Genomic DNA, 15,391 nt, shown 5'->3' on the forward strand with positions numbered 1-15,391 from the left:
CAAAAGATCTGGAGCATCGCCCACTCTAGCTTTTGGAGGTTGGCACACCCCTTATCCAGTTGTTGCTGATATACATATAAAATATCTGGAGCACCACCCACTCTAGCTCCTAAGACATTACTGTGGTCATCCTAATAGTGGAGCTGAATGTTTCAGTAATATTCTCAACTTCCACACTACAGGACTAGTGTTCAAAATAAAGACTTTGGACTGATTGGTTTCAAGAATATCATGAGTCACAGGCATGTCCTCTTGTGTTGCTGTGATGCATATGCATTTGCGCACACCAGTAACTTCATAGCAGGGAGCAGGCATGTGCATGCTCCCGCTATGCCCTTCACTTCATTGGGAGAATTGCGATCACACTACAGAAATCTGCTATGGGCAGAAAAGCTGTAAAGGACACATCTGTATTTACTGATTTATTGATTGATTCTGTGTTGGACAAAGTGGCATCCATATTTGCATCTTTTGCTGTTTGCAACTCTGCAATGTTAGGCAAACCACTACTCTGTTGAACAAACAGGCTGCTGAATGTACAAAGACTAAGATGGATACATTGAGCACCTTCAGACTCAAATATCTCTTATTTCTTTTGCCTGTATCTGTAAAATTCTGTTACATTGACTGGTTAATGGACAGGGAGCTCATTAAAAAGCTCTCATGCTTCAGGTGGGAAGAGCTGTGGCTGAGACCCATTCCAAACTTATGGCCCAACCCAGCTTATTTCCGGGTTCAGCGACATTATCGGCAAAGGGTCCCGAGCTGACACAAGGACCTTATTCTGGTTTATTCGTTCGGATACACATTCGCTCGTATCCGGGCGTACGCCTCGCTCACTCACTCGGAGAGGGAAAGCACGCCCCTAAAGCTACCACACACGTTTGGTCGGTCGAACAAGCAAAGGGGAATGGCGTGCGAATGCACATAAGCTACCGTGTTCAGACGGATCTCCTCATTTTCGCTCTGTGACTGAGCGTGTGTCTACAAGCGTAAGGGTAAGCGTACGGCCGAGTAGGCAGCCTCTGCTGCTGTTTATACGGCACAGCGCGTATTCGCTCTGAACTCACCTTGGAACCATTAACCAATTATCCTGTCTTTGTTTCGTAATTGGTTTACATTAACTATTTTTTCTCCCTTAATTAAAGTACAATTTAACTATCATAACATGTTTATTGTTTGTGTTCCTAATGTGCCACTTTCCTCACAATCTATGTGTCCCCATTTTATTGTTTTTTTATTTGGTTTTAGTGTTTTTAAGGCTAAAGCATGATTGTTGTCCCTGATTATGTACATCACATTAAATGTTAAGTTGGTGTTGCATTATCTTACACAATACTAGACTTAATATTGTTACCCAATCATTATGTTCCATTACTAACATAAAGTTATGTAATGCTATGACTGCAAATTCATTACATTTGTGCCATATTAATACACTAATTCTACATTTTGAGCACATTATAGGTGTAGATGTTGTTCTTTGTTTGTGATTTTATCCTCTATTTTTCAAAGTATAAAATATTCTATAAACTAAGGTTTAAGAATAATAGGATGCAAACAAGCGGTGACAAGTTTTTCTCTTTGTCCGGTGAGTTGCAATCATGTTATTATCTTGGGTAAGCTGTAGAGGGAATCCTACTGTATGTTTCATCATTATGCCATATTAATGATCTATTTGCTGTGAGTGTTTGTGTTGTCTGTAACTGTTGAGTTGTGTGTGTTCAGTCTATGCGGCTTAAGTGTAGATCGTTGGTTTTGTAATTACATGTTACAGTATCTTATGATTATAAAATGTATTGTGCTTACATTAATTTATCTGTTTTGTTTGTTGCATTATTTGTCTGTTGCTAGGATGAATGGTTGGTGGTGGTATTCGTGTATTTTCTTCATGGTTTTGTTTGTCTTCTGTTCCTCCAGCTTTGATTATTGTTTAGTTAAATAATTATGTTTTACAGAACAAGGTTCAGTCATTTAGTGTTGTTTGTGATATCCTGCATATTCTATTATTTGCTTATTAGGTCATTTGTGCTTTTCTCTTCTAAGTTGTTCTATCTTTTTGATATCTTTGTAAGTGCTTGTGGGGTGAATATCTATTAAATGTGTTATATGTGGTATTTGCATCTTTATATTATTATATTTGGGCTCAGCATCATTGCTTGTTTTGCAGATAATTTATTGTATATTGTAGTCAATGGGCCGGATTCAGTCTTGACCACAGAGCTGCGAATTATCAATAGACTGTGAATGTAGATGGCCAATAGTACGCATGTGCAAGGCCATACTGTGATAAAAGCCTGCTACATTTTTTATCACGGGCCATTCACCAGGATATTGACAGAAAGATGGCTTTGGGAGTGATAACTTGATGTTTTTTGGGAGTGTCAGGGAAAAGGTAGGAGTACCTTGGGATAAGGAGGGAGGTTGTGTGATGTCAGCTCTGACCCCGATCAGCCTGTTTTAATTGCAGCTGCTGAGAATGTCCTGGGCTACGCACACAGAGGTAAAATCATTCGATGGTAGGCAGCTTGCGAATGTATTTGCAGCTAATCTCAGGCCTGCAATATTTTCGCAAGCAGTGCTATGCAATTCGAAGGCTAGCATGGGGCAGTAATTTACTCTGGCAGGGCTTCATATACCTGATCGCTGTGTTTTGAAAATCTGCAGCCGTGCGACCAGGTCTGAATTAGGCCCAATGTTTATACTGTACATTGTTGTGCCATGGATTTTAGTTGTAAAATCCACGTGAGTTCTTCTTTGCAGTTGTCCCCTGGCATTTGTGTAAGACATTGTGAATTGCTAGGAATAATGATCCTGCGGCTTTGTGTTGTTTGTGCTGATCATTGAAATTACTGGAGACACTTGGCATGACCAGAGCCACATACAAGGATGATGTTCATGTATTTGAGTATTTTTTGTAATTGCACACAGGAATATTCCTAAAAACGCCTACATAACACACAGTGTTTTCGCAAAGGTGCTGTTACAATTGAGACACATGGCATTTGAAGTGCTGTGGAAAGTGATAGGCATTCCTGGGTGAAAATGTTCGTCAAGATCCACTGACTAAATTTCGTCAAATTCGTCAAATTTTACCTTGATAAAGGGGCGTGCCAACCCCCGAAACATTGGTACTGTTTGCTATTTTTGACATAATATATTTTTGAAAAAACGTTCCTCTGAGTGCCGCCGTGTGATTTCTACATCTACTACCTATTGCCATCCGGAAGGCACCGGGAATACTACTAATTTGGGAGAATGCCGGGCCGCAAAAGGACTGAAACTATCTCTCTTTCTCACTTAGGGCGGGATGTACTAACGCATTTCCCTATGTATTAAAACCCTGCCGCCCCGTCAACGCATTGTAGGGTATCGCCACCCTCTGGGTGGCGATACCCTATAGAAGCCTATGGGCTTCTTTCGCCGCCCACCATCCGCGCCCCCCCCTCCCATCCTCCTTTGATCTCCTCCTCCCCCAGGTGTCACAGCCGGGAGGACATCCGGCTTCAGGGGGGAGGAAGAGACGCAGAGGGAAGCTGACAGCCGGCGGCTGTTACGCGAAGGGCGGCGATGTATATTAATACATCCCGCCCACACACACAAACACAGAAGGTAGCAGACTAGCTTTTAAAGCTTTTGCTTTGAGCAGGCTTACCTGAGGCCATGTGGGAAATGAAAATAGATGTCTTCAGTGTCTGCTACCCATAATGCATAGGGAGCTTACTAAGGATGCTTGTGAGGTTCAGCATTAAGCTAGTTCTTAGCTGACCACTAGATGGAGCTAATAACATGAGAACATGTGAGCATACAGTGAGATAGATTTAATACATATACATTAAAGGTTGAATAACAGTGCTGGAAGGCAAGACCAGTTCTGCATCAAATAAAATGCACAATGAACACTATTTGAGGAATAGAGAAAATAGGAATAATTGAATTAATGCTTGAAAGATAACTTCATCAATAGTAAGTAAGATTAATTTGTATAGCGTTTTTCTCCAACAGGACTCAATGATGGAAATTAAGTTAATATATACGGTCTAAATGAAAACAACCCCTTTAGCCATGAAAAACAACCATTTAGTACATCAATATAATGTTTATCCCTTTGATAAATCTTCCCGTGTTTTATACTTAAGGTGCCCATACACAGTATAATATTTTCATGCGTTTTTAACTAGATCGCCCTGCATGCAAATTGCATGTGATTTGCGTGCAAAGCTATCTGAACTAGTTCAAAAAGCATGGGCTGCACAGACTTTATGTGCGGTGCGATGGGATGCCCATGGGAGCGTGCATCGTGCATCGCATCGCACAGCACCCTTGCACCGTGTATGGGCACCTTTACAGTAAAATTACTTTTGGGCAGGAGGTGCTATTAAAGAGCCAATGTTGTTGTGCTAATAATGATGACATCCTTTTAAAAGTGTTGACATGTAAATATTACAAGATTGTTGGCATTCTCACGTCCACATGAAAATCTGTAAAATATACCACAGTCACCAAATAAACCTTGGCTTTTGCTACAGGGTAGTATAGGTTGCAGAAAGCACTAAAGATTGAGGAACCCCTTATTCAAATATTCGTTATCCAAATTATTCCAAAACCATAGTTTCCAAAATGTGTTTTTTTTGCTATTTGCTAATAGTACTACTGGGACATCTGTAACTGGTACTACTGGGGAAATGATATGTAACTGGTACTAAATATGTGCAAGAAAATGATTGGATTGTATTCAAGGCCAGTGCCTCTGACTGTACACAAACTTTGTTTCATGTTTTGAAACCTTGTTTCATGCACAAATAAAATATCTTTGTGCCTATTTTATGTGTTTGATGTGTTTATACAACATAAATGCAACATATAAAATATTCTGAAATACGGAATAATCCATTATCCAATATTCCTCTGGTCCCAAGCATTTTGGATAAGGGATACTCAACCTGTAGTAACCTGAACTATATTATACTGTGTCTACGCTCTGAAAGTGAACCACACCGAGTGACGACTTTAACATATAAAAAATTATTTTCACAGGTTCAGCTTATAGTTAACTCACATGAGTAGAACAGTACTTTGTGTATTTTTTTTTTTTTTTAATAGCAAGAGAACATAAGGAAAGACAGAATGACAGACAAGTTTTACATCATGGAGGTACTGTAACGTTTGCTTTAAATCTCTTTACAAGATATCCTCTTTTCTGTGTTTTTTTTTTGTAGAGATCATAATGCTTTGAACAGTGAACTCAATAAAATCAATGGCTTTTGCATAGGGCATAGTAATTAGTTAAGACAAAACCTAGCAGATGTGAAAAACAGATGCTAACAACAAGAAAAAGCCTATTCCTAATTGATGAGGGTCAGGAGTAAGTGTTGCATGTTCTCAGAGATGTTCACTAGAGGACAGACCACACATGGATGAAAAAGCTTATACAGTATGAAAATGGATAGTTAAAAAAAGACTATAATGTAGATTAATGTGAATATTATTCAGACACTGTACATTTTCAGTTTAGTAAAGTGGCTGAATTTATACTTTCCTCTAGGGATTAGTATGTATATTAGAGTTGCAGAAATTGTTGGTGGTTTTAAATATAAAGATAATAGCGAAATAATAACATTACTTTATATAATTAATTTAAATTTGAAATGTTTATTTAAAGTATAAATCTTATGTTATATCTAACACAGATTAGGAACACTTTCCAGTAGAGCAAATCTAAGCAGTACCTTATGAATTATATTCCCCATCTTTGAGCAGCTAGTTCCATGGTATACACTGACTCCCAGCTCCCACTGGAATGTCACACACATGCCAGATTTGTCCTTTAGTTTGTCATGTCATACAATGTCATACTATGATTGGTTTCTCTGCAGTGACACTGTAGATCCTTGGTGGATACAACACTGTGTCTAAAATGTTCTGAACTCTTTCAGAACATTGTTTTCGCCAGACAAAATAACAGCAATAAATCACAGATCTGTATTCAAACAGGGCATTTTGTAAGTTTTCGGCCATACTGTACCTTTTCAATTTCTTTTGTTTGGAATTGGCATGAGTTCTGTGCTATACAAGAAACTGTAAATAAATAATAAATATTCTTCTTGCAACGGCACCTACTGTAACCCTCGGTTCATTAGATCCTGATGCTTATTTGAGTGTTATGTCTACCGGTGCAGCAATATTTACATACCATGTACGTCTTATAAATCGACCCTTATTCAGAACTGATCACAGTACAAATTTGTTCTCAAAATGGGCGAAACCATGTGCACTGCAGGTGGGGCAGATGTAACATGTGCAGAGAGTTAGATTTGTGTGAGTTATTTTGTTAAAAGACCCACGAGTGACGCAATTTCTTTTCTACTATATATATATATATACATATATATATATATACATACATATATATATATATATATATATACATATATATACACACAGTTGTGCTCATAATTTTACATACCCTAGCAGAATTGGTGATTTTCTGGCCATTTGTCAGAGAATATGAATGATAACTCACAAACTTTTCTTTCACTCATGGTTAGTGGTTGGGTGAAGCCATTTATTGTCAGACAACTGTGTTTACTCTTTTTAAATCATAATGACAGCAGAAACTACCCAAATAACCCTGATCAAAAGTTTACATACCCTGAAGATTTTTCCCTGATAAGATGCACACAAGTTGACACAAACGGGTTTGAATGGCTATTAAAGGTAACCATCCGCACCTGTGATCTCTTTTAATCTTTCCTCAAACAGTAATAATTGCACTTGGTGTTCATGATATTGAGATATTAATGATGAGGGCATATTAATGTGCAACTAAGTATTTCAACCTGCTCTGGTAGACATTGAAGTGTGAGAAAATGACTGTATGATGTTTTTATCTCTGACTATTATTGTAATAAAATGTACATAATAGATTTATGAAGACAAAATATACTAAGTTAGGGAACACTTTTAAAATGGGAAAATTCAAAACTATACTATTCTTTCTGTAATAGATCTAGCTTCAGTTTTTCTTTTGTGTTTTAGTTTTCCTTTAAGAGCTTATTTACAATAAAATAGTGCAAGTAGAACATGTGTGATTTATCCCATAGTAACTAATAAGACATTCATTTTATTAGTCTGATACTATTCTTCAAAACGCTCATACATCATTGGTTGCCATAGCTCCTGCAATACCGCTGCTCTTTGCAAAGTATTGTTAGACAAGCCGCGAAGAGTCAATATACTTGGTTCTCTTGTGCTCCCACTAATTAACTGAGTCACAGGTGCACTAACACCAGATATTGACAGAGGTGTCACTGAATGACAAGCCCGAGTGCATGCTAATTCCTCACATCATTCTGTTATCCTTGGCTTGGGGCTAGCTATACTCCCTTGTACAGACATACCATTCAGCTTCCAATTTTTTGAAACATATGAATTAACCTGGTCATAAAATAATATGATTCACCTAAATGTAAAGCAAACACTGATGTATGAAATATACTCTACGTACTATCTGTGCCCTTATATTATTTACATTGTATTATATAAATTGTAGCGCTAAGCAGAATAAAATACGCTCTGAAGTAAAATAATAGTAGTCGTCCAGTTTTCGGCTTAGTCATTGGCAATCATTCAGGACATATCCAGTGATAAAAACATGTCATGAGATGTCAAGGTCATATTCTGGTATAATAAACTGTTTAAAAAATACCTATTATAAATAAAATGTATATGCTGTGTATTTATTCAAGTTTTACCACTGCTTTCTTTGAATGTTTTCCCATGTTTCTAATTTCCTGTAATAATATTACACTCATGAACAAGCCAAACATTTAGATTTGGCTCAGTGGAGCTGAAACAGCCTATTTGAATTGTGTTTCCTTTTAGCAACCTGTCACTCAATTCATTTCTATCTAAGCATGGAGGAGATATCATGGTCAACTAACTCTGTCCCTCCGTTAGTTGTATAGGCGTGCTGCCAACAGAGGTGTCTCCGTACTAAAGCACCAATAGTCGCAATCCGACTATTTTATATCTAAAACGCTGCCACTTCCCACTTACTAAGATACTGTAGGTGATACGGCATACATGTCGTCACTCCGTTTAATAGGCTGGCAGTGACTATGCTGGGTCATAAAAGCTAAACTGTAGACTCAAACAATTTGCATCTTTTACTCTTGACCCTGATACTTACAGCGTGTAGAACTCATTTCACTGTGGAAAAAAAAATGGCTCGAGTATGACATTTATTACAGGGGAAGTTCTAGCAATTAGAGGTAGTAGTGGAATCTGCCAATTTATCAATCGATGGAAAATGAGGTTCTTAGCTGCTAGATAGCGCCTGCATGGAGACAGCGACTACGGACATTGGCGTGCAACTCAGACTCTGCTTGTCTACAAAGACCAATGACCTTCAGGCAAGGGAGGCAGAGACAGAGTTTTGTATATAAGAATGGGAAGCGCCAAGGATAAAAATGTGGCCTAAATTCAGAAAACGTCATTTTGAGAAAATTGGACACATACCGCATATGCACCGAGTCTCAGAATACATTACATTCTGGTGCTTGGATGTGATGGGCAATGCCATCTTTAAAATGGTGTTGCCCTATAGAAGCCTATGGGCTTCTATCTCATTTGCCTCTGAGGGATATCCAGTTAGTAAACTCTGGCGCGCATCATCCCAGCATGAGCATGACTCCAGGTCCTTTCATCACCAGCTCCATCTGCGGAACATGGCAGCCTACACATGAGCAGATAGGATTCGGTCCTGTAGCCGCAAAGGGTAGCTCTTACCACAAGCTGTCTTTTGGGGGTTTTCTTCAAGCAAAGCGTGTTAATAAACGCCATTATGCCTGTGAAGAGTGCCAGGATGCATCACAAGCAAAATGAGATCAATACTTAATGCGTCCTGCTCTAAAAAGAATAATACAAATATTATATTTATAACTTCACTGACAAAGATGCACCATCAGGTACACAGGACCAACGGAAGTCAGCAACTGAGGGCCTTGTAACAGTGTATACATAGCAAGGCACCAAAATTGTCACAACATGCATTTCACTCCCTATTACCTCCCACAACCGCTTCCTGTCTGCAAATCACTCACTGAGCAGTAAGTGATAAAGGTGAGAGTGATAAAGTCTTAACCGCAGTTGGCTCATAACTGCCATTTTTATAGAAATGACAGATAGGAGCTGGTTGGCTGGTTCTTCATCACTCTTTATCATTCTCCACTTTATCACTTGTTTAGGCTTAATACATTTGGCCCTGTGTTTAAAAAATGACAGTTAAGAGCTGGCGGGCTGGTTGTTTATCACTCTCCACTTTATCACGTTTGAAAGCTTAGTACATTTGACTCTCTCAGACATAGATGGGCAGATTTATTAAGCCCTGTGAAGTGCGAAATTGTCCAGTAATAAAGCACTGATCCTAACTGCCATTTTTCAAACCAGACTGTAACTTGGCAGTTAGAATCTGATTGCCTGACACTTTATCACTGAACACTTTATCACTTCTCCAGGTTTAACTCCTTGAGTGGTGGGTTTTGCTGGGGCAGGACAAACCTACCAGGGCAGCTGCCCTGGTTCAGACGAGCTCCGGCGTACGCCGCAGCAAAGGTGATGTGGGGGGACTGGGGGTTGGGGGGGTGTGCGACGTGGGGGAGGAGGCTCTAGAGGTGCTGTGCCAGTGGTGCACTCCTGGACACCACTGGCACAGAACCTATTCTATATTAGTGGTATGACCAGAAATTTTCCGGGACAGCCTGCTGCAGCAAATTTCCGGGCATACCACCCAAGGGGTTAATAAATCTGCCCATCTATGTCTAATTTCCCACTGCAACTGCCATTGGTAATCTAGGATGGCACATTCTCAGTGCAACTGTGATGCATGTGCAGTCCCCTCAAAAATCTCTCAGATCTGCAAACATCTGCATTGTTTTCTCCTCGGAATCAACCGTAATAAAAGCAATTTCGGATCCATTGAGGTCCTCGTTTAGTGGCTTAGGGTTTTGTCTTTTCTGCCAAATTATTTGAACTAGATATACTTTCATCTTCAAGAGTTATACCATTATTGGATGGTTGCCCTCAGTGAACACTCATTAACATAATATTTATGCAAGCACACTGCCATATCTTTGGGAAGTGTTTAACCTGGTGTGAGTAACAGCACCCTAGGTGACCTATCCATGGGAAAGTCTATGACCTGGAAATCTGGTTGAACGACTACAAAAAAAAAAAAGAAGCTTGTAAATAGATTCCATGTGAATCCCCATTGGAATATTTTACAGATGATAGTTTCCAGCTGATTGATAACTGACACCTATGCGGGGAAGTCTGGCACTGCAAATTGCAGATTGCTTACTTAATATCTGGTAAAAGTTCAATTAGCTTTTTTAAATTTCATAAAATGAATTCTTTGTACACTACATGATAAACTGTCACACGCCATTTTTTTCTAAACATATTTTTTATTTAGAAACAATAAAACATTTGTTACAACAGTTAAGGAATACTGTATATCATATGAGTTTCAGAACAAGTTATAAATCAGATAGGCAGTGCACAGTGTCTTTTAGTAGCTTATTTAGGGGGTTATTCTGGTTGATTTGCAAGGCTTCTAATTCGTAGCCTCTCAAATCCACCAACCCCACCCGGCGAATGAACGCCCCCCTGTCCCCCCCTCTCAGCGCGGGTTCACCCGCACAGGCTGCGATTGGATGTTTAGCATAAACATCCATTCGTATGCCTGTGGGTAACCTCCCACATCTTTCGATGGTAGCCTACCATCGAAAGATGTGGTGCGTGCACGCATATAAAAGTGACTTTTAAGTCACTTACATATGCGTGCACGCCTGCACGGATATGGGCGGGCAGCTGACATCCGGTGATGTCAGCCCCCACACCCGCGTCACCACCTCATTACCATGAGAATGCCCAGCATTCTCATGGGAACGCCCATGGAACGCTGGACGTTCCCATATGGTAATGAGGCAGCCTGGTGCCCCCGCCCCTTCTCCGCCCCCCGCATGCCGTCTAAGGTGCGTGCACCCGGCAAACTTTTGCACCCTACATCTGCACATGCATAGAAATGTGCCCGTGCATGTACATTATCTGGGAACCTTGATAAATATATATGGTAAATAGTAATACTGCTAGGGCATCTATGATAAAATATCAGATTAATAACAGCAATGCACATAATGTATTATTCATATGCACAATCTGGAACCTGACCCTAAAGAAAGCAGGGCACCAAACAGTGGGGCTCACCGAGGGTTTTCCCTGTACTTCTGTGAGCCAGTGTGACCTTACTGTGCCCATCGGTGCATGCATGACTTGATTTGACCCTACCCACATCAATGTGTCCCCTCCTAAAAGAAGACCACTTTCATAACATTGGGCCTTATTTTGGTTCATTCTTTCTGACAAAATCCTTCTTAGATGGACAAAACCATGTGCACTGCAGGGGGGGCAGATGTAACATGTGCAGAGAGAATTAGATTTGGGTGAGTAATTTTGTTTCTGTGCAGGGAAAATACTGACTGCTTTATTTTTACACTGCAATATAGATCTCACTTTGAAGTAAAACCCCACCCAAATCTAATTCTCTCTGCACAAGTAACACCTGCCCCACCTGCAGTGCACATGGTTTTGCCCATCTAAGAAGGATTTTGTCAGAAAGAATGAACCAAAATAAGGCCCAATCCGGAACCACTTTATGTTCCCAGTTCACCCCTGGTTCACTGCATACAACTGGTGACTTGCAGTCAGGATAGATTCACTTACTGTACATACAGTACTGCAGTAACAGTCCTTACACAGCTGATGAGCTGCACAATACAATAGAAAGGGATCCGTTTATTCTGTGACACTGCAAAATATAAACAAATCTCCATAAAAGTGTTTTTCAAATCTAACAAAGCCAACTTAAGGGCCTTATTTTGGTTCATTCTTTCTGACAAAATCCTTCTTAGATGGGCAAAACCATGTGCACTGCAGGTGGGGCAGATGTAACATGTGCAGAGAGAATAAGATTTGGGTGGGGTTTTACTTCAAAGTGAGATCTATATTGCAGTGTAAAAATAAAGCAGTCAGTATTTTCCCTGCACAGAAACAAAATTACTCACCCAAATCTAATTCTCTCTGCACATGTTACATCTGCCCCCCCCTGCAGTGCACATGGTTTTGTCCATCTAAGAAGGATTTTGTCAGAAAGAATGAACCAAAATAAGGCCCTTTATTTGTTATGATATTATTACAGCAGTCATTATGTCCAGCCCCGTTATGCGGTTACCCCTGCTTAGTTTTATGCGTGTTTGAATAGTGGAAAATAAATGTGTGGTCAGTGGCTGTGGTTAGAAATCATGGAGAGATTTATAAGACCAATATGTTAAGATTCTGGCCACAAAAACCTCTGGTTATATGACTTTGTTCTTTGTTCTTATACTGGGGGAAAGTAATGACTGTGTATCCCAATACACTGAACATGGAATTATGGTCTATATTCACAGTTATTCTTATGCCGTAGTATATTTTTCTTTCCCCAATAACCTCTTAAAATAATGACTGTTTGTTAAGCCTTATGTCCACACTGGCTGCATAAATTATCTGTGTGTGGTTATTAGTACATTTTGCGTGTGGTAATTTTCTTTTCTCGAGATTAACTGTCCAAACTTTTTTAGTACGTCTACTGGGCAAAGACAGAAAGTTGGCTGCGACCGTACAGCTCGACTCCAAGACTCGCTAGCTCGCTTCTCTTTCATGACATTGCTGTTAGGAAAGGATGGCAAGAGGAGGACTGGCCCCAGCATGAGGTGTCTTGTTTGGGGTTATCCCATGTGGATGAAAGAAGTATATTTGCTAGAGTCCAAGTAGTTTGGGGGTATTGTAACACTCCAACACCTCATCATAACAATTTACTAACATCATTATATTATTATAAGCAAAGTTACTACTGCCAGGAAGCTAAGGAGATTTTTTATGTTTTTATAATGTATATTTTTATAATTTTTACTTATGTATCTTCTCTAGTATTGCAATATAATTATCTGGCACACTTTAATTACAATGTTTTTAAAAAGTGCTAATTACAGTACCATGACATAAAGAGAAAAATATGAATTTGGACAGTGATTTCAACGATTTTCCAGGAAATGTTTGAGCCTAATTTCAATGAAACTTTACAAGTTGGCTAGTTCAAACATCATGTAGTTTGGCTTGTCCGTTTTTAAATAACTGTCATTTAATTTCCATCAATTTCCAAGTTATTTGAAATGCCAAGAGTGGACTATGCATGCTCTATTCTCTACTTCCAGTGGAATACTTGTATGGTGGGACTGGGAGATTTAAAAGATCCCCATTGGATACGGTTTTGAATTATATAAAGATCAGTGCCAGGCTGAATAATTACAGCAGGGTTTAAAGTTGTCATGCAGAGGTGGGGGAACTAATTTCTCTATGCCACCTAATGCCACCTAATTACACCCCTTCCTCCCAGGGCTAATGTGGAGGTTAAAATGTTCCAACTCACCATTAGAGGTGGTGGAACTCAGTTGCACCTTGTTCCCCCTCACTCAAACCCCTGAACTACAGAATCTATCCAGTTGCATGCAGTCATCCATTTGCCATTGACTCACCTACCTGAGTAATACTAAACTCATGTCATGGAAACTATAGGCTGCATGCAGTCAAAATCTAGTCATCGCCTGTGTTCTTTCTATTGAGAACACGGGCAGTGACAGATTGCTCAGCACCCAACGATGGTGTGGCGCTGGCTGCTGAGCGATCTAGTCATCGCCCTAGTTCTCTCTATTGAGAACACAGGCAGTGACAGATTGCTCAGCACTCAGCGCTGGTGTGGCGCTGGCTGCTGAGAGATCTGTGTTGAGCGATCTGAGCTTAACTATATCGCTCAGCACAACGCTCCCGTCACCCCGTGTATACGGGGCTCCAGTTTTATTTTTACTGTTTTTGTTTATTAAAACAAATGTAATCTAGAACTTTACTAATAGTAATAAACCTGCCAGCTTTTGTTTTCATAAGGTGACAGATAGCAGCATATATTTTTTCAATACAAATATTTAAAATTAAGAAATCTATGTTTTCTTTTTAAATATTCATGGGACATTTTTAAGCATGTGATTTTAGATTTTAATTACCTCATACATTAAAAATACTCTGGTTCACTTCATACCATTAACCCAATGTATTTTGTAGAGTGTATGTCTGCTAAGTCTCTGGAACACTAACTAGTAATTACAGACATAACACCTGTTTTTGCAAGATTTCTTATGACACTTTCGGCAGTTTGGCGATTTTTCTTCCAGCCATGTTTTACATGTGAACAGCCATGTACTGTATACTGTAGATGCTGTGCTTGCTGCAATGTACGCAGGCCATAGTTATTTACAGCCATCTGCTAATCTTATTAACTAAAAACGGAGTAAATGTATTATAGATTTCTTTTTTTAATTGTTTAAACACCTGTAGTAAAAAGAAACAGTTTTTTAGGGATACCTTATTTTTGGGCTGTACAGCAGCAACATAAGAAAGTAATAGTATCAGGGGAGGGTGATACTACAGAAATTAATTCCCACACGTTTTTAAACTGTAAAAAAATGAATAAAAAAGGCAAAGTAAACTTTTCACAAACAATTTGTCATTACCAGCTGCACACCTGCATTTCTGCATATTTTTTTATTATCCATTGAGCAGATGCTTTAAACAATATTTAGTTCATTTGTGGTTCACGAGGGAAATCCACAAGTCTACAAAAGTAAAAACATAGGGAATAATTCAGTCTAATTTAATATCGAACGCAACTTGCCAAAAATCAATATTAGGCAATTATCGGCAATATGTGCCTGTGTGACCCCTTAAACTGCGGTTTCATTCTGAATAATGCGCCCGCAGTCAAAAGGATGACAGAGGCAGCGACACAGAATTGCGGGGGTGCGGTCTGTAAAACACAGAAATGTCCACTTGCAGGTTGCGTTGGCTGCATGACATCATTTGTGACCTGAAACAACAGGCAATTGGTTTTGCAGCTAGGCTGCGCTGCTTGGGGGATATCCTTAATGTGCGAGTGCTTCCCCATGGATGTGACCACAAAATCCTGCGGTAACACCATGGAGAGGGACCTGGCGCCCCACCCCGCATGCTACCGCTGGCAGTTGCGGTTTTGTGAATCTTTGCAATACTACAATTAAAGCTGAATTAGCCCCACTGTGTGCAAATTGGTCAATGTTTTCTTGCTATGTTTCAACTGCAATGGTGCTCACACCCAGGAATTAGTTACCAAGGGAGTGACAGGAAGACAACCTTTGGGGGAGTGCTCAGATAAATGAAGATGTGTCATGGATGTAAATTAGCAGTTGCAAACTTACTTGCTACT

This window comes from Crinia signifera, chromosome 1 (genome assembly GCF_055691185.1).
Source record: "Crinia signifera chromosome 1, ASM5569118v1, whole genome shotgun sequence".
In the NCBI taxonomy this organism is placed as follows: Eukaryota; Metazoa; Chordata; class Amphibia; order Anura; family Myobatrachidae; genus Crinia; species Crinia signifera.